Below are 18,742 nucleotides of genomic sequence, written 5' to 3' on the forward strand. Positions count from 1 at the left end.
ACCCAGCTGTGGATGTGACTGGTGATAGAAGCAAGGTCCGATGCTATAAAGAGCAATATTTCATAGGAACTTGGAATGTCAGGTCCATGAATCAAGGTAAATTGGAAGTGGTCAAACAGGAGATGGCAAGAGTGAACGTTAACATTCAAGGAATCAGCGAACTAAAATGGACTGGAATGGGTGAATTTAACTCAATGACCATTATATCTACTACTGCAGGCATGAATTTAACTCAGTTGTCCTGTATCCTTAGTATATTCTCCAATCAGTGACAGTCCTTCAACCTTTCTTATTCTTTGTTGACTGACAGTTTTGAAGAGTACCGTTCAGTTATTTTAATAACAATCTTTTTCTCTCAAAATAAAGTTATTTTCTTTTAAATCAGTAGCATGTCATTGTTTTTCATTTTCTCAGCGGGTGACTGGTTGACACACAGAACTAAAAGCACCACTGGATTTTTCTAACTGAAAGAGATTGGATTCCAGAGTCCCAGCTCTTATTATTTATGCACTGTGGTTTCCTAAATGTCAAAATAAAAGGAAAGCTAAAAGCCTCATGATGTCTCTTAAAATTTAAAAGAAGGAAAATGATGTAACCCTCTGCTCCTCTTCCCTGACACAACTAGAAAGGGTTAGCTTAGATTAGGACCATGAAAGTCAGAGTGAAACCTCTACATTTTCTCTAATTTCACACATTATGCATAGTTACTGCTAGCACATATGCTTTCAATCATCCCTTGTCTTAAGAAGAGTGCAAATGTGGGTGTTAAGAGAATTGAACCTGCCAAAGATATTTGACATCACAATGCCCTTGAAAGAGCGATCAACTAAACCCAGATATATACAGATGTACATCTCAGCAGTTCTATTTTATTAAACTCACAACATTTCCACCCAATTTAAGCTCACTCTGATAGCACACGTTGTGATGGATTTGGGTGGTGGTTTCCTTTCCAGTTGGCTCTGAAAATGTCCTATTAAGCCAGACCACAATCAAATGCCAAGTTCATAATTAGCTTTCTCCTTTCACTTGGGTCTCTTTTGTTTTTTGAGCTGACAAGCAGGGATGAGGTGAGAATAAGATCTGCTAGAAGAAATGTGACAATGGCTGTGCAAATCCATTTTAAGAGCAGTGGCTCTTGTTACTTTAAATGTTAGCTGTGGATTTCCAGCTAAAGGCTGTATTTCTACAACAGTGATTGAAAACCAGTGGCCTCTGGGTCAAATATGGCTCACAGATGTGTTTTATTTGGCTAGTCCAATGTTATGAAAGCATCTGAATTTGTGGCCAACATTTACATATTAAGAGAGTCTACAGAAAAATATGGATTTCTGGAATCTTGTGAAATAATGTGGCCACATTGGGCCTACTTTTCCACATGGCAACAGTTGGCTGGGGCTGAAGAGCAGCTGGCCTTTGGAGATGAAGTATGTACCATCTGGTTAACATAATTTCTACCCATCTCACTTCTCCTGTTTATGTAACTTGCCTCATCTCTGTGGGTGTTTGGATTTTCAACACTAGCTTATAATCAAAAATAAAGAGAACTTTGATTATTTAAGCTTCTGGTTCCACCAAGGTGATAAAAAACTGGAGTGAGGAAAGACGATCTGTGACTTAGTCTAGGATCCTTCAGAAGTAGACCTCGAGATAAGGGCTTTGTTCATTGTTCTGTTGCTAAGTTGTGCCCGAAGTCTTGTGACCCCATCGACTGCAGCACACCAGGCTTCCCTCCTTCACTGTCTCCTGGAGTTTGCTCAAACTCATGCCCATTGAATAAATGATGTCATCCAACCATTTCATCCTCTGTTGAGCCCTACTTCTCCTGCCCTCAATCTTTCCCAGCACCAGGGTCTTTTCCAATGAGTTGGATTTTCATATCAGGCGGCCAAAGTATTGAAGCTTCAGCTTCAGCATCAGTCCAATATTCAGAACTGATTTCCTTTAAGACTGTCCTTTAAGCAGGACATGTGAGCACTTCCATCGTTAGCCCACGGTCAGAATTCAGATATGAGTAGAGGCCACATTTGTGGTTTATTGTTGACAATGATGACTCATATGAGAACTGGATGTGACTCAGACATGAGCCTGGTGCACGTGAGCACTTTAGTCATTATCAATGTTTCCTTTGGTGAGAATCCTCCTCAAGCACTGTGATGTGTTTACAGGGACTTTAACAAGAACAGCACAAAAGTACAAATTGTGTAATTATTTACATGGAGTTTCAAATCACTAATTGATCCAGTTCTGCTGGTATGACAGCTGGTATCACTCAGCTACCCAATGAAAACTGACAGAATCTCCTGAAGAAAAAGGACATCATCAGCAAAACAGGATCAAAACTAATAAGGGGATGTTATAGGAAAACACTCTGCAAAGAATCACTTCGTAGTCATCAGAGCACTCAAGGATGGTGTTGGGACCTCATAGTCCTTCAGTCACTGAGGCTTTCAGATAGAGGTAGGACTCCTCAAGTTGGTATAGAGAGAATTATTACCATAACTAAGGCATTGGGTAGGGATAGTTGAAGTTTCTATTTCAAACAGCTGTGTGTGTGTGTGTGTGTGTGTGTGTGTGTGTGTGTAAAGTAGTAGTAATAGTAGTCAGAGAAAGAGAGAAGGGACACAGACACAACCTTGGAGGAAGGTAGAGAAGAGACTGGAAGTTTCTGGTGTATGAGTTGCCATCCGAAGCCTGGGTCTGGCTGTGACAGTATAGGAAAAGATTCAGGCTAGGATGGGGAGGAAAAAAGGGTTATGACTTAGCATAATAAGAAAGAGCAAAAGACCAGGAACAAAAGCTTGGCTCTGGGACTAGACAGACCTGGGTTCAGATCCCATCTTGCCATCTTTTAGCATGATGTGCTAAATAAAGCACATGAGTTGCACTTCCGAGTCTCCGTTTTTGCATCCATAAAATGAAATATTTCCTTTCTGAAATGGTTGCTGCTGCTGCTGCTGCTGCTGCTAAGTCGCTTCAGTCGTGTCCAACTCTGTGCGACCCCATAGATGGCAGCCCACCAGGATCCCCCATCCCTGGGATTCTCCAGGCAAGAACACTGGAGTGGATTGAAGTGAAAAGTGAAAGTGAAGTCGCTCAGTCGTGTCCAATTCTTAGCAACTTCATGGACTGCAGCCTACCAGGCTCTTCCATCCATGGGATTTTCCAGGCAAGAGTACTAGAGTGGGTTGGCATTGCCTTCTCTACCTCAAATGGTTATTGAGAGAATTAAGTGATGTGGAGTTTTATATATATATATATATAAACACACACACATATATATATGGATACACACACACACACATATAGCACCTAAATATAGTAGCAAGGATATAGGTTGTTTGATAAATTATTATTATTGTCAGATTCTTACCATGAACTATAATTTCCCCTGGGGTCAGTCCTCTTCTTGACTTATCTTGGCTGGATTGCTTCTAAAGATAAAATATCACTATCAAGTTCTTTTAAACTTGGGGAAATCACTTCTGTTCTATAAACTCGATTTTTCCCCTTATAAATGAAAGACTGGATTGGATGCTTCTAGAACTTTCCTCTTAACCCCACTCCTTGTATTTCATTTCATTATCACTGATAAGCACACCTCACTCTCATTATTGCCCTCACAGGACCCTGGCTCTCTGCTCTCACTACCCCTACAGCATAAGCACGTGTGTGCGCGCGCACACACACACACACACACACACACACACACATGAGCACACATCACCAATTCCTTCTGCTACTCCCTTTCTAGACAAATCTGGCATCTCTGGTTGAGTCATGTTTTTCTATGAAATAAATGAGGCATAAAATTCCACTTGGAAGGAAGCCAGGCTTTTCTAATCCTTGAGGGGAAAACTGGGTCTCTTGCTGAGGGGGCACCGGTGCCAGAGAGGCTGCTGCAGACATGAGCTTTCCTACTGGCCCAAGCGACCCAGTGAGAGAAGGAGTCCTGCCAGGTTATGGGTTCATTGGAAAGGTCACAACTCCAAAATATCCCAGATTCACAAGAGGAGCAAATCCTATCTCTCCTGTGATCATTCTCATCTAGAGGATTATTGTCATCTCTAAGAACCAGAGGTTATACTTCTTCACAACTCTTAAAATTCATAGTATGTGGCCTCCAGACACACAGCTTTTAAGAAGTCTTAACATGCTCCTGTAGGCTTTCTGGTGTGTGTGAGAGAGAGAGAGAGTGTGTTTGAGGGGGAACACTTGACTCCTTGCTGTGATCAGTCAGGAAGCTTAGAGTTAACCTTCACACATCAGCTCTCACATAGCAAACCCGGCCTCAGCCTCAGCATTCCTGGGCTGCCATCATCTGTCTCAGGATCTCAATGTGCCTCAAATTCTGTTTCCTGTTTAACTCTGCCCTGCATCTAACCCCTCATGAGACCCGGTGCAGCTTTACTGTTAGAGAATGGTTACTATCTGAAGGGGGTGGGTGCCCTTACCACACACCCCCAGGGGAGATGTCGAGCTGCAGAGGTAAGGATCAGTTTCATGGAGAAAACCCACGCAGGCACAAACACCAGAAACTGGTATTTAAACCCCAGGTTCATAAGGGATCCCATGTTTTCACTAGCTGGCCTTGTCTGTTTCACGTCATCAGCAAACATATGTTCACCATGGAAGCAGCCCCGAGCCCATCTGAATCAGTTGCTATTTCTGTAAGAAGTGGGAGGGGAGGAGAAAGGGAGGAGAGACTATTGCACAGCAGGCCTGTGAGGCGCTATAAATAGTTGCCATAGAAAGCTCTGGGTTCTCATTTGCGTGAAGGATACCAGGAAGGCCAACGTGGTTCTCTGAGCAGATGCAACTCTTAATCCACCGTCAGGGCACTGCCAGGTACTGGGCGGGTTCTAGGGGAAGAGAGACTTGGTTTGAATTCCAGATTTGCAACACACTCTTGTGCACCTTTGGGAACAGAAATCCAGTTTCAGCTCTCCCACTCAGACCACCATCTTCTACCTTTCCAATACCCCACCTCCATCAACACTTTGACTCCCATCAGGACCTCAGGTTCATTGATCTATAGTGTTTCACCATCCCTCACCACCTTCATGACTTCTTCTCACTCATTGCCCATCTTAAAATTCCGTGGTCGTCCAGTCATTATTCCCTTGCAAATATCCTTCATTTCCTTGTTCCTCTCTTGCTTTGACATACTTGTTGGGATAAACCAAAAATGCAGTTATATTCTCTTGTTTGCCTTCTCCACACCTGCAGCTATGGGCTTCTCAGGTAGTTCAGTGGTAAAGCCAATGCAGGAAATCCATGTTCAATCCCTGGGTTGCAAAGATCCTCTGGAGAAGGGAATGGCAGTCCATCCAGTATTCTTGCCTGGGAAATCCCATAGACAGAGAAGACTGGTGGGCTACAGTCCATGGGGATGCAGAGAGTCGGACACGACTTAGTAACTGATCACACACACTTTCAAGTGGACCATTTTTCCTGGCCCATTCATGGTCTACTTTCCTATCTTGTGCTTTTTTTTTTTTTGCTCTCTTTAAATCTCTTCACCCACCTTTTCTCTCAGTTTCCGGCTTCCTTTCTACTTTTTTGAGAAAATTAAAGAATCAGAAGAAAAGTGCCACAAATTCCCACCTCCACACCCACCTATCTTCCTATATCTGATTTCTGTTACAATGGACAAAATCTCTCCATTCTCAGTTAAGGAAATTCCAGCATGCTGCTATACCATTTTATTGTTTTGACTTCCCACTTTCCTCTATAGGTATAGCTCCATTTATCTCTTAACCTTTACACAAAATTCTTTAAGATACTGGCCTGGGCAATAATCACTATTTCCAAAAATGTTTTTTTATTCTTTCTTTTACTCACCTTAATCAAGTTTTTGCTCCAATGAAAGCACTCTTACTAAGGCCACTGGCAATTCCCATGCTGCTAAATGCAGTAGCAGGCCCTCGGCAGATATTTACAGAGTGAATGAATGAAACATCCCAAGCCTCATTTTCTTCATATGTAAAATGAGATAATAACACATACTTTTGTGGTATTGTTATGAGGATTAATCGACATCCTATAAGCAAAAGATTTAGCAAAGCAAGTGCTAAGTTAAATATTAAGCAGAGGAATTTTGCTACATTTGGAGAGAAAATATTTACCTGCAAAGCCTGTGTAGCTTCCCTCAATACTGAACCTATAAGGAAAGATGTTGATCATATAAGGTAGCCACCTCTGGCCCAGATGGTAAGGTTTCTTCCAGTTCCGGCAAAGAGAACAGATTTCATTTTTATAACATGGATATTAAATGTTTCATTGATATACTGAAAGATGAGAATTTATATATATTTTTTTTAATGAGATGGTGGGATGTCTTTCCAGAGAGGGCAAAGTTAAGATTTGGGTAAAAGAGATATCAGTACATTGAGTTTGTTCAAATAATGCATATCAGAATATAAAGAATATGTGTGAAACCATCAGAGAATAAGTGACTTCTGAGAGAGAGATAGAGAAAGGAAGAAAGAGAGAAAGGTGGGAAAAAAGGGAGGGAGGGAGGCAGTAAAAAGAAGTAGCTAAGAACTGAGCTACAGCTGTTTGGTTGGAAACACTGAAAAGATGGTCTGGCCAAGCCACAGAAAACAGGTGAGCCATTGAAAGGATTTTAGGGGATGCAGCATTTCTCTGTAAGACTCCATCATATCCTTTTGGAGGGAATATACATTTCTGAAAACTTTGAGAGCAATTTGGCAATGTATGTTTTAAAAGTTTGAGCAAAACTGTCTTTTGATCTAGTCACTCCATGTGTAGAAACTTATGCTAAAGAATGCCGACAAAAGTCTGTACAGTCAAAGCTATGGTTTTCCCAGTAGTCATGTATGGATGTGAGAGTTGGACTATAAAGAAAGCTGAGCGCTGAAGAACTGATGCTTTTGAACTGTGGTGTTGGAGAAGACTCTTAAAAGTCCCTTGGATTGCAAGGAGATCTAACCAGTTAATCCTAAAAGAAATCAGTCCTCAATATTCACTGGAAGGACTGATGCTGGAGTTGAAGCTCCCATATTTTGGCCACCCAATGTGAAGAACTTACTCATGTGAAAAGAACTTGATTCTAGTGAAGACTGAGGACAGGAGAAGGGGACGACAGAGAGTGAGATGGTTGGATGGCATCACTGACTCCATGGACATGAGTTTGAGCAAGCTCTGGGAGTTGGTGATGGACAGGGAAGTCTGGCGTGCTACAGTCCATGGGGTCACAAAGAGTTGGACACGACTGAGTGATTGAACTAACTGATGCTAAAAAATGTTAATGGATGTGCATAGAAATTTAGTTACAAGACAGTTCCCTGTAACACAAGTCCATCGTATATTAAACAAAAAAGTCTTAATGTCCACCAATAAGAAATTGGTTAAATAAATTGTATAATGTATCTATATAATGGCATTCAGTGCAACCATTACAGAATATACCAGAAATTATATTCTTATGTTGAAATATGTTCACAATATACTAACATTGTTAAGTTAAAAATCAGGTTATAAAATAACATAAAGAACAATTTATATTTTTGTAAATGTCTAAGGAGCAAAGTTTGAAAGAATGTACAGCTAAATATTAATAGTTGTGGAATGGCGATGATTTTCATTTTCTTCTTTTTATTATGTTTTACAATTTTTCTACAAGTATGCATTATTTACATAATAAAAGTTAAATGCAAGGATGTCCCTGGTGGTCCAAGGGCTAAGACTTCTCACTCCCAACGCAGGGGCTCAGGTTAGACCTCTGGACAGGGAACTAGATCTCATATGCTGCAACTAAGACCCAGCACAACCAAATAAATGAATAAAATATATATGTTTTTTAAATTAGGGGACTTCCCTACTGGTCCAATGGTAAAGAATCTTCCTTGCAGTGCAGGGGCTGCAGGTTCCAACCCTAGTCAGGGAACTAAGATCCCACATGCCACGGGGCAACTAAGCCTGCATGCTGCAACTACAAAGACTGCACACTCTGGAGCTGACATATCAAAACCCAAGGCAGATAAACAAATAAATATTTTTAAAATTTAAATACAGAAAGCAAAGTTGTTCCACCATTTAGTTTAGAATCCACCATTTTTCCCCTTTCTCTTGGTCCATACTGACCATATTCAAATAAAATCTGGAAATAGTGACACACACATTAATAAATGTACAGCAGGAGGTAAGATATTTGAGAAGAATATATCTCCATTCATTCATTAAATATTTATAAGTATGACCCATAACCTGGACACTGTACCATTATCCAGCCAAGAATGAGAGTGATGTGTACTCCCCCGCTCCATGTAATTTTTCACCCACTGGATAAAACAGATATTAGGTAACTATTTATGTAAGTACAAGGATTGTTACAGAAGTTCAAAATGGGAAGGAAATCCAAAAAAGAGGGGAATATGTAAATGTATAGCTGATTCACTTTGCTGTACAGCAGAAAATACATTTGTAAAGCAGCTACACTCCAATAAAAACTAAAAAAAAACAAAAATAACTTCGGCTGTGATGGGAGCACGCCAAGTCTTGAATCCAGTCTAGGTGCATGCAAAAGGCTCCTCTGGGTGAGTAATATTGAAGGTAAGACCTGAGGCTTAGTAAACTTGGCCACACATAGAGGAGGGAAGGGAATTCAGGGCGGAGGGAGGGAAGAAAGTGAGCAGAGAAACGAGCATGCGCAAAAGGCCCCTGAGTCAACAACAAAATAACACATTTGAGACAATGAAAGAGCATGAGGGCCCTGAGAACCCTTGGGGAATGCAGAGAGACAGGTGTGCCTCTGGGCAGAGAGATTTCCTGGAGCTTTAGCACTAGAGCAGAGTGCTTGATGGGAATGTTGGCCATGCCCATGCGAAAGGAATGAATGAGCCACATCTAAACCAGATGGACACTGCAGAGTTTTAGAGGGTGTTAGCCCTAATGTTCTTTAATACCACACCTGCATGACCTCACTTCACTTTGCCCACCATTCTACGAGGTGAGTCCTCTTATCACCCCAATTTTACATGTGAAGAAACTAACGCTTGGAGAGGTTAAGTGTCCCAAATTAAAAGACAAGTGAATAACAGAAGGGAGTTCAGACCCAAGAAAGTCCATGTTGGCTCCTAAATGGGTGGAGAGGGAAAGGAAATTTAGAAATGGACGTGTACCATCAGTCTCTAGGTGCAGATGTGCAAGGGAAATTCCGTTTCTTTCATTCCTTGCACAAAGTTTAAAGTCTTTGGTTTAATGAGCTGGTAAGAAACTTGAACTCAGCCTTCTCAAAGTTTCCTGCTCTTTCTGGGGCTATGGTCTGGCTGTGGGGTTTCAGGCAGAACCATGGTTCTGGGGCATCCCCTCTCTGTGGTCACCTGTCTGTGGTGCCTGCTGCTGAGTCCTCTCTCCTGGGCCTCCTCGGTTCCCAGACATGGGGTACAGGAGCCCTTCGTGAGGATGGGGGTCTCAGGCCTGGGACTTGGCTTTCCTGGTGCCACATGCTGAGGTCCTGACCCAACCTATAGAGGCTGCAAGGACCCACATCCCTTCCTTCCCTCCTGATCCCTTGCACTTCTGGGCTGAGAGGGTCTCTCCTCCATGCCGTCCTCAGAGACCCTGGACCCTGGCTCCTGGACTCTGTCCTGCTTAGTGGATTATGCCTTTGGAAGAAATCTATGAAGAAAAATTCATCGATGACAGGTCAGAGGCAGCTTGACTCCCAAGTGATTCCCAGGAAGTCACTTCACATCCTTGGGATGATTTCCTTCTCAGAAGCCCTTCTATGGGTTTCCTCTGAGGCCTCTGAGCACATCCCCTATGAGGACCTGCACCCTGACCTCCAGGTCCCATTGTCTTTCCCGGTTTCAGATCCATTGGAAGAAACACGCCGGCACTGAGCTTGGCCTGTTTTCTGCCTACCTGATCTCCATTGTGAGCGTCTCTGGGAAATTGCTAGTGTGCTTTGGCTCCACATTGGTCTACTTCTGGTCTCTAGAGTTATAATGACCTTGCTGACTCAATTATGAACCAGGAGTCAGGAGTCCTGGTTCTAGCTGTGTGACCTTATACAAGTTACTTTATGTCTGGTTTTATTCTCAGCGTTTGCAAAATGATCGGGCTGGATGACTGTTGATGATTCAACACAGGCCCTCTGGTACTGCATGAACCTGAGGGGCCAGGAAGAGTGAGAGAGGCTAGAAGAGAAGCTGGCATAGGAATTGGCTGAAGGTGTGAGTAGCTGGCCTTGGTTAAGGTACGGTGGGGGCAAGTTAGAGAAGATTCCCAGAGGAGGAAGACGCAGATCTTTAAAGACGTACAGGAGGTTTTGAGAGATAAGCGAGGCAGGCATTTAGGAAGCAGGAATGAACTGTGAGTGTCCGTGTGGCAGGAGCCAAGGCTAGTGTAATCAAGGAGAAGACACAGAATGCGAGTCTGGAGCGTGAGCGAGATCAGATGGTGAGGGGCTATGTGTGACTAAGGAGCTGGGACTGTGTTCTAAGGACAAGCAGAATTGTGGAAGGCTTTAAGTTAGAGAACTAGTAGATTCAGATGTTTAGAAAGGTCACCCTGATAGCAGTGTTGAGGATATTAGGGAGGGCCAGGCAGGAAAGAGGGAGACCAGAGGGAGACCAGTGAGAAGGTGCCTTTATAATCGCAAGAAAGAGTGAGATGCGAAAGGGGGAGGTTAGAGGATAATCCAGCATGGAAAGTGCAGACAGAGTGGTCCAGACTCCATGACTGACTGACTGAATCTAGGAAGCAGGGATGCCTGTCCTGGCCAATTGGATAGACTCACTGAGATCAGGGGGAAAGCAGGCTTGGATGGGGAAATCATGGATTCCACATTGGTCATGTACAGTTTGAGTTGCTATTCACATGCTAAAGGGAATTTTCCAACAGACAGTTAGGTATAACATTTCTAATGCTCAGGAAGTAGGTCTGGGTGAAAGATGTGTTTGAGAGCTATTGCTTATTAGCACTCACTGGAATCGTGGGTGTGGATGGGACCACAAGTGAGGAAATGGAGGATGAAAGGGGAAAAGGGGACCAAGGCTGGAAGTTAGGGGACCAGCGTTTAAGACACACATGGAAAAGGAGGGGGCAGCAGGAGAGAAACCAGAAACAACAGCCAGAGAAGGGGAAGACAAAAACTGAGTTGTTTTTCTATTTCATATCTTCCTTTCTCACAGGTGAAGGACCAGGTGGAACATCGCATTTGGTCAGTTGGGAAGGAGAAGAATCTCTTTGACTATATCCAGGTAGAAATGGAGCGGGTGGGAGGTGACATGTGAAAGTGGGGGTGGGGATTAGGGAATGGTTCCCAGTGTGAATTGGGAAGTAAAGGGAAAATACTATGTAATCCCTTACCCTACTGCAAAGAGACATGTGCAACACTTCATACCTAGACCTGGACTGAAATGCCTGCCATTTAGCATGTGACATAAGTGAAATCATCATTAATCCCAGGGACACAGAATCATCTCCTTTTAGCAGACTTACCTTGAGGCCATTTCAAATATAGGTCTGGAAGGGAAAAAGTTGGAATTATCCAGATATTTTTTGGCTCAGTAGAGTCAGAAGCAAAGTATTTTTAGTGATGAGCCAGAGAGAACCACAAACACGCCAGCCTCCAGGTGGGGTGCATGCTCAGCTCTGCCCTGCATACATGCCAGGGGCACTGGTGGCATGCCAGCTGCAGAGAAGGGTGGCGTTTACTTGAGCCTTTGTTTCTGTGCTTTGCAGTCTAGAGGTTCAAGGAGTGCTAGGCTAAGTCCCCATGCCCATCTGGCAGAGGCTGTGGTTAGCTGGCAACACTCAGCACACAGTAGGTGTTCCATACATCTGACAGGGTGAAGGGAAAGACGAGGACATGGTTGGCCCCACTCACTGGATAAGTTTGGCCTCACTGGGATGTTTGATGATATACAATCTCCAGTCGGATAGCATGGAAGAAAAGAGAATGGTGAGAGTGTGGAGTATCTCTGTTTTCCACAACCCAGGTAGGGGTGGGACCAAGCAGGACAGTGTCAGGATGGCAGGACATTAGATGCACTTTGCTTTAGCAATTGCTCAGAAAGCAATGTGTCTGGACAGGCCCAGGGGGAGTAAATGTGTTCTCAATTCTCCTTCAGTGGCTCCAGACCAATTGTATGATGGTGTTTGGCTGGGAGTAATTTTCAGAAAAGCATAATGGACATCATCTATATACCTGAATCAGGGTAAGCTTACTAAAATGTTGATTTTTTTTTTCCTGCTGCTGGAATTTGAGCATCTTCATTCGGTAACACTGCTTACCCTATCCTTGTCACATCTTGGCTGAAGCCTGACTTCAGAATAAGAGAGCATTCACCACTGATTGGCTCGGTGGTCTCAAACAGGGTACTTAATCCCTCTCAGCCTCTATGTCTTGAGCTGAAAAGTAGAGAGAAGGCCACCACTGGTTGACAGAATTACCATGGAGATAAACGAGAGTGCGAGAAGTACCTAAGCAGAGCTTTGGTCACAGAGGGCACTCCCGATGAGGGATGGTTCCTCCAGCTGAACAAATAACAGAGAAATAAATGATTGCTTCTCATGCTTTCAAATCACTGCAGTATGCACACGCACCTGTGCACAGGGCTTTGGACACAAGAGGGCACAACTCACTCTGTCTGAGGGGGTGGAAGGGCCTCAGGCTGGAGGTGACAAGTGAGCAGAAAACTGATGGGTCAGCAGAGGTGCGACAAGTGGAAAGAAGCTGAAAACACTTTTAGGCAAAGGGAGCATCACCCAGAACAGGCAGGCAACTCGAAAGTACTCTACAGGCTCTGGATGTAAAGGGATGTTTCACATGACTGAGATAAAAGTGGGCAGTGGGTGGTGAGGCTAGGAAGGGCAGCGAGACCTCCCAGGATGTGGGGCCAGATCCTGAGCTGGCCGCTGGCCTGGCCAGGTCTGTGTTCAGAGAGGGAACTGGCAGATGCAGACGATGGAGTGGGGAGAGGCTGGAGACTGGGAGATTTATTACAATTATTTAATTTTGTCATCAGCAGCAACAGTTACTTTTTATGGATCACCTGTAATCTTTCAGGCAGAGCATTTACACAGCTTTCCTGTTTCATCCCTGACCCCCAGCGCTATGTGATAGATACATTTATTCCCAACTACCACTGAGAGAGCTGAGATGCAAAGAGGTTAAGGAACTTGCCAGGTCACATGATGAGTAATTTCTGCAGCTGGAATTCTACCTCAGGTGTGTGTCCAACTCCCAGGCCTGTGCCATCCTGCTGCCCCTGGTCAATGAACAGGTGGAGAAGAGAGTCCTACCCTTGAGACCCAGGTCAGTGGTGGGGCCTCTGCTGCCCTTTGAGAGCTCTGATGACAAGGGCCTTCCTGCCCGATCCTCAACCACATTCTTGGCTACAGGGACCTGCCCACCTGGGGTGGCCTTGCCACCTCACTCTCTACCCATTCCATAAACACACACATACACACACACTCACAGTATTTTGACCTGAGATACTGTTTTTACGTAAACTACATCCTAATTTGGCCCCACTTCTCGGATACTATGCTTCAGTGTCTGCTGTTTGGACTGTCCCCTCTCTACCTGCTCCAGCCTAGTAAAGACCCAGATTTTTGGTCCTTAGCCCTCTTAGTCTGACTGTCCTGAAATGATATTCAGGCTATCCCTATTCCAGTTCCAAGATGTGAAACAATTGTTGTGTATTTAGTTCACCTCAAGTTTAAAGGAGAGGTCACAAAACTGAGAGTCAGAACGTCTTGGTTCAAATGTCAGCTCTGCCACTTCCTAGCAGTGTACCTTGAGCAGTTTCCAGAATTCCCGGGAATGTACTAAATAGAGCAAGCAACAAAAACCTACTCTTGTGTATGTAAACAAAAGAAGAGAATTCATGGGAAAGACACAAATCGCTCACAGAAGCAAATAGTCACATCACCTGGCCTTGGGAAGGACAGGAAGCAAGAGCCCTCTGGGGGTCGCAAAAGCAGTGAGCTACGGGCCCTCCCGGGCCGGCCAATAGGGCCTGCTTCCTGTGTTGTGATGATCATCCGGATTCTGGCCTCCAGGGGATTGCTTGCCTTGGGTCAGTTGCCCATGTTCCTTGATATCATTATGACTGACAAAACACTAGAATCATAAGGCAGGAAGCAGGAATATTTTCCCTGAGGAACAGCAGAACACTACTGCCAGCACAAGAAGGAAAGAAATCTGAGCATGCGTGAACAATCACCATCCTCTACTCTGAGACTCAGCTGCCATGTAAAAAGGGCCATGGTGTGATGTGGGAATGTTGTGCCTGTTCAAAAGATTGCTGTTTTCAGGATCACATCAACTGAGAATAATTCTTCCAACTGCAAGACAATATACAATGTAGAGGCTGATTTTTTTCTTACACATTAAAAAACAGAGATAGATTTTAAGGCACTCTCATCTTAAAATATTAAAGGACACTGTACTCCTTTCCCCTCCTTGAATTTAACTAAAAGCTACAAAAAAGAATAAAAAACAGAGAAATCACCATCCTTGAAAAAATTAGAGAAAAAACACCTGTAAGTCCCCAAACAAAAACACTCAAGAAAAATATAATTTTTCAAGCAAAAGCATATCTTTACAGATAGTGGGCAGAATGCCGAGTTCTCAAGTGGTAGTTGGTACAAAGTTTCATTCAGTGATGGCTGGCACACATTTTCAATGCCTGTGAGTGTGAGAGGGCCCCAGGAGCATCCCTGACTCCATTCCCTATTTCAGGACAGCAAAAGAGACAGGGAAAGATGCACTACAGATGTGTAACCTCTTAAAGACACCTAGTGGAAGAGTGGCAGGAAGAGAAGAGAGAGCAGCAACAGCAGGTTTGTTCTTGTGGTTATCAAGATATATCATCTGTTACATAGAAGGCTTCATTGTAAATACATCATCCTTATCTTAATGTTACCCTAAAGGAACAATGCCCAAAGCTGAATACATGTATCCTAGGCAGAGGAGGCAGCGTATTAAGAAAGAAGGCATTGTGAAACAATGCACCCACATTGCAGTCTCCAACCAGCCCATTTCTCTGCTTTCTGCCCCTTTTAGTAGCATTCTGTAGTAAATGGCTCTCCCAGATGGATTGGTGCCCTTCAGTAATGAATAATTATCAGAAACAGTCCAGCATGAGAGCTACACTTAGGTAACAACCAAAGAGAGAGAGGGAGAACAAAAAAGCTGATCAAATGAAACTATAGATGAAGAACAAAATTCCAAATATCCCACGAAATGAGAAAAATTCAAGCATGTACTTTTCCATGGGCATCAACTAAATAAACATAGGCTCTTGAAAAAGAACTGAAGAAAGAGGTAAAAAAGAATAAGTAAGTATGGGAAATCCCTTCATGGATCACAGTCTTGTCATGGCAAAGGAGCTTGTGTAACTCAATGTGACTATAAGCCATGCATGCAGGGCCACCCAAAATGGACAGATCATAGTGAAGAGTTCTGGTAAAACTTGGTCCGCTGGAGGAGGGAATGGCAAACCACTCCAGTAATCCTGCTGCAAGAACCCATGAAAAGTATGAAAAGGCATAAAGATATGGCACCAGTAAAAGATGCTTCTTCCTTGGAAAGAAAGCTATGACAAACCTAGACAGCGTATTAAAAAGCAGAGACATCATATTGCCAACAAAATTCCGTATAGTCAAAGCTATGGTTCTTTCAGTCATCATATATGGATGTGAGAGTTGAACCACAAAGAAGGCTGAGCACCAAAAAAATTGATGCTTTCAAATTGTGGTGCTGGAGTAGACTCTTGGGAGTCTCTTAGACTGCAAGGAGATCAAACCATTCATCCTACAGGAAGTCAACCCTGAATATCCATTGTAAGGACTGATGCTGAAGCTGAAGTTCCAATACTTTGGCCATCTGATGCAAAAAGCCAACTCATTGGAAAAGAACCTGATGCTGGGAAAGATTGAGGGCAGCGGGAGAAGAGGGCAGCAGAGGATGAGACGGTTAGATAGCATCACTGACTCAAGGGACATAAATCTAAGCAAACTTCAGTAGACAGTGAGGGACAGGGCAGCCTGGCATGCTGTAGTCCATGGGGTCACAGAGGGTCAGGCATGACTTAAGAACTAAAGAACATCAACAATTATGGAAAAAGAGAATCAGTCAATAATAAGCAGGAAAAGTTCAGAAGAGAGGTTCAAGAGGGAAATAAAGCCATCACCAAAATGAAATGAAATTTTAATTATAATATACCACTTTCACCTATCAGACCGAGAGAGATTCAATCATCAGATAGTCCACATTGTTACCAAAGTTACAAGTGGATAGATAACAGTTCTGAACGGGTAGATAACAGATTCCCACAGTACGCAAAGTGGGAATGTCAGAGGCCAAATTTGGCATTATTAACATTAGAATGCTACAGGCACAAAAGTAGTCTTGCAGCATTATTTTTGACAGTAAAAATTTGCAAGCAACCTAAATGCGCACTAAAAGGAGAATGGTTGAAGTTTGATAAACTCAAACAAAATAATTTGATATAGTTATTAAAAGAATAAGGTGCTTATGAGCAAATATCTCTTAAATTGTTAATTAGGTTTAAAAGAGGAGCTGCAGAATAGCATATATAAAATAAATTCATTTGTGTAAAATGAAAAAGGATATATATTATATCTATTTTTATGTTTAAATCTATGCACATGCATACAAGTTTCTGGAGGATAACACAAGAAACTGTTACTTATAAAACAGATAACTAATAAGAAACTACTTTATAGCTCAGGGAACTCAGTACTCTGTGGTGATCTAAATAGGAAGGAAATCCAAAAAGGACATGTATATAGATACATATAACTGATTCACTTTGTTGTACAGGAGAAACAAACATAACATTATAGAGCAACTGTACTCCAATAAAAATTAATTTAAAAAATACATACATATGCAAAATCAATAACTAACAAAGACCTACTATGTAGCACAGGGAATTATACTCAGTAATTTGCAATAACCTATAAGAGAAAAGAATCTGAAAAAGATCAGATATATGTATATATGATTGAATCACTGTACTGTACACCTGAAACTTACACAACGTAGTAGATAAACTACAGGTCAATTTAAAAAAAAAGAAACTGTTATTAGTGTTCATCTGTGGTGAGTGGGCTGGGGGACTGGGTTGGAAGGAAACCTCTTTTCAATTAATAGACCTTTGTACTTTAAAAAAAAGTACTATGTAATTATCAATTTTTAATTTAAGTAAGTGCTTAAAAACGAAATAGAGAGGAAATAGGGGAGGGGAGAGGTGGTGGCTTCTTCTTAGGGCTTGTTCTTCCTCTGGCTTCTGTCCAGTCCTAGTGATCTGAGGAATTGTAAACTTGTTTAAGGATGAAGGAGGGGAAAGAAAATTCCATTGGTATATGAAAGTAGAGTAATCAATTGTAGAAGGGGGTGGGTGGTGAAGGGGAGTGGCTTGAGATAATCAAAAGTTTAAAGATGCAATCAGTCTTTGTGAAATGCTTGCAGGTAGCAAAGCACTTCATATGCATTATCTCCATTATGTCTCTGAGCATTTCTGTAAGTTATGTGCTTATCAGACCCACCTTATAAACAAAGGCCTAAGTGAATATAAGACCTCTCGGAGAAGGCACTGGCGACCCACTTTAGTACTCTTGCCTGGAAACTCCCATGGACGGAGGAGCCTGGTAGGCTGCGGTCCATGGGATCGCTAAGAGTCGTACACGACTGAGCGACTTCACTTTCACTTTTCACTTTAATGCACTGGGGAAGGAAACAGCAACCCACTCCAGTGTTCTTGCCCTCCCAGGGATGGGGGAGCCTGGTGGGCTGCCGTCTATGGGATTGCACAGAGTCGGACACGACTGACGTGACTTAGCAGTAGCAAAGACACTCAACTAGTAAATGGCTGAGCTGGGATCCAAACCAGGACATGCCCTCCAGAGCGACTGTTTTTTGCCCCACATTGTGCTGCCTGGCACGCGAGCTGAGGGTCCTGAGAGGCAAGGAGAGGGATTGTGTGGATGAGGAAGTCAGAAATTGGGTGGTGAGGCAGTTTCTCTGTATGTTTTCTCAGGACAGGCTCTGAGGAGTGCTGCCAACTCTATGTGTCTGAGAAGACAAAACCAGCCAAGAGTGAAAATTCATCCCACTGAGGAGTTTAAAAAATAATTTCCAGCTGGAAATTGCATTTCATCATTTCATCTCTAAAGTTCAGCATTCAATTCCCCATGGTTGCCTTGACTTAAAAACAAAAAAATGATTCCAGCATCCTAATTCAATACACAGTGAGTAGGAAATCCTGTGCATCCATGCTGAGAAAGGCTGACTGACTTGGCACGTCCTGGCAAATAAGACAGGAGAGTGCACACCCGTCAGGCATCTGAACCCATTTTCATCATTCATTATTACTAAAGAAGATAGATTTATGCTCATGTGCAGACAGTGGATAACGCTAATCTGCAGTGAGATATTCATATACTAGGAGGTTCTTGTCACTAGTTTCCTGGGAAATGGTTTTTCTAAATCTAAGAGCCAACCAGGCAAAGACAAGAAAGTCCAAAAAAAGAGAGGATATGTGTGTACATATAGCTGATTCACTTTGCTATACAGTAGAACCCAACACAACATTGTAAAGCAACTATACGCCAATAAAAATTTCAAAAACCAAAAGGAAAAAAAGACAATGGCTAAGAGATTTTCTGAGCTCTGTTTCTGCCCAGAGAGCTGCAAACCTGAACAGAAAGAGGAAATCAGTTAAAAGGGAGCGTT

This window comes from Capricornis sumatraensis, chromosome 16 (assembly GCF_032405125.1).
Source record: "Capricornis sumatraensis isolate serow.1 chromosome 16, serow.2, whole genome shotgun sequence".
In the NCBI taxonomy this organism is placed as follows: Eukaryota; Metazoa; Chordata; class Mammalia; order Artiodactyla; family Bovidae; genus Capricornis; species Capricornis sumatraensis.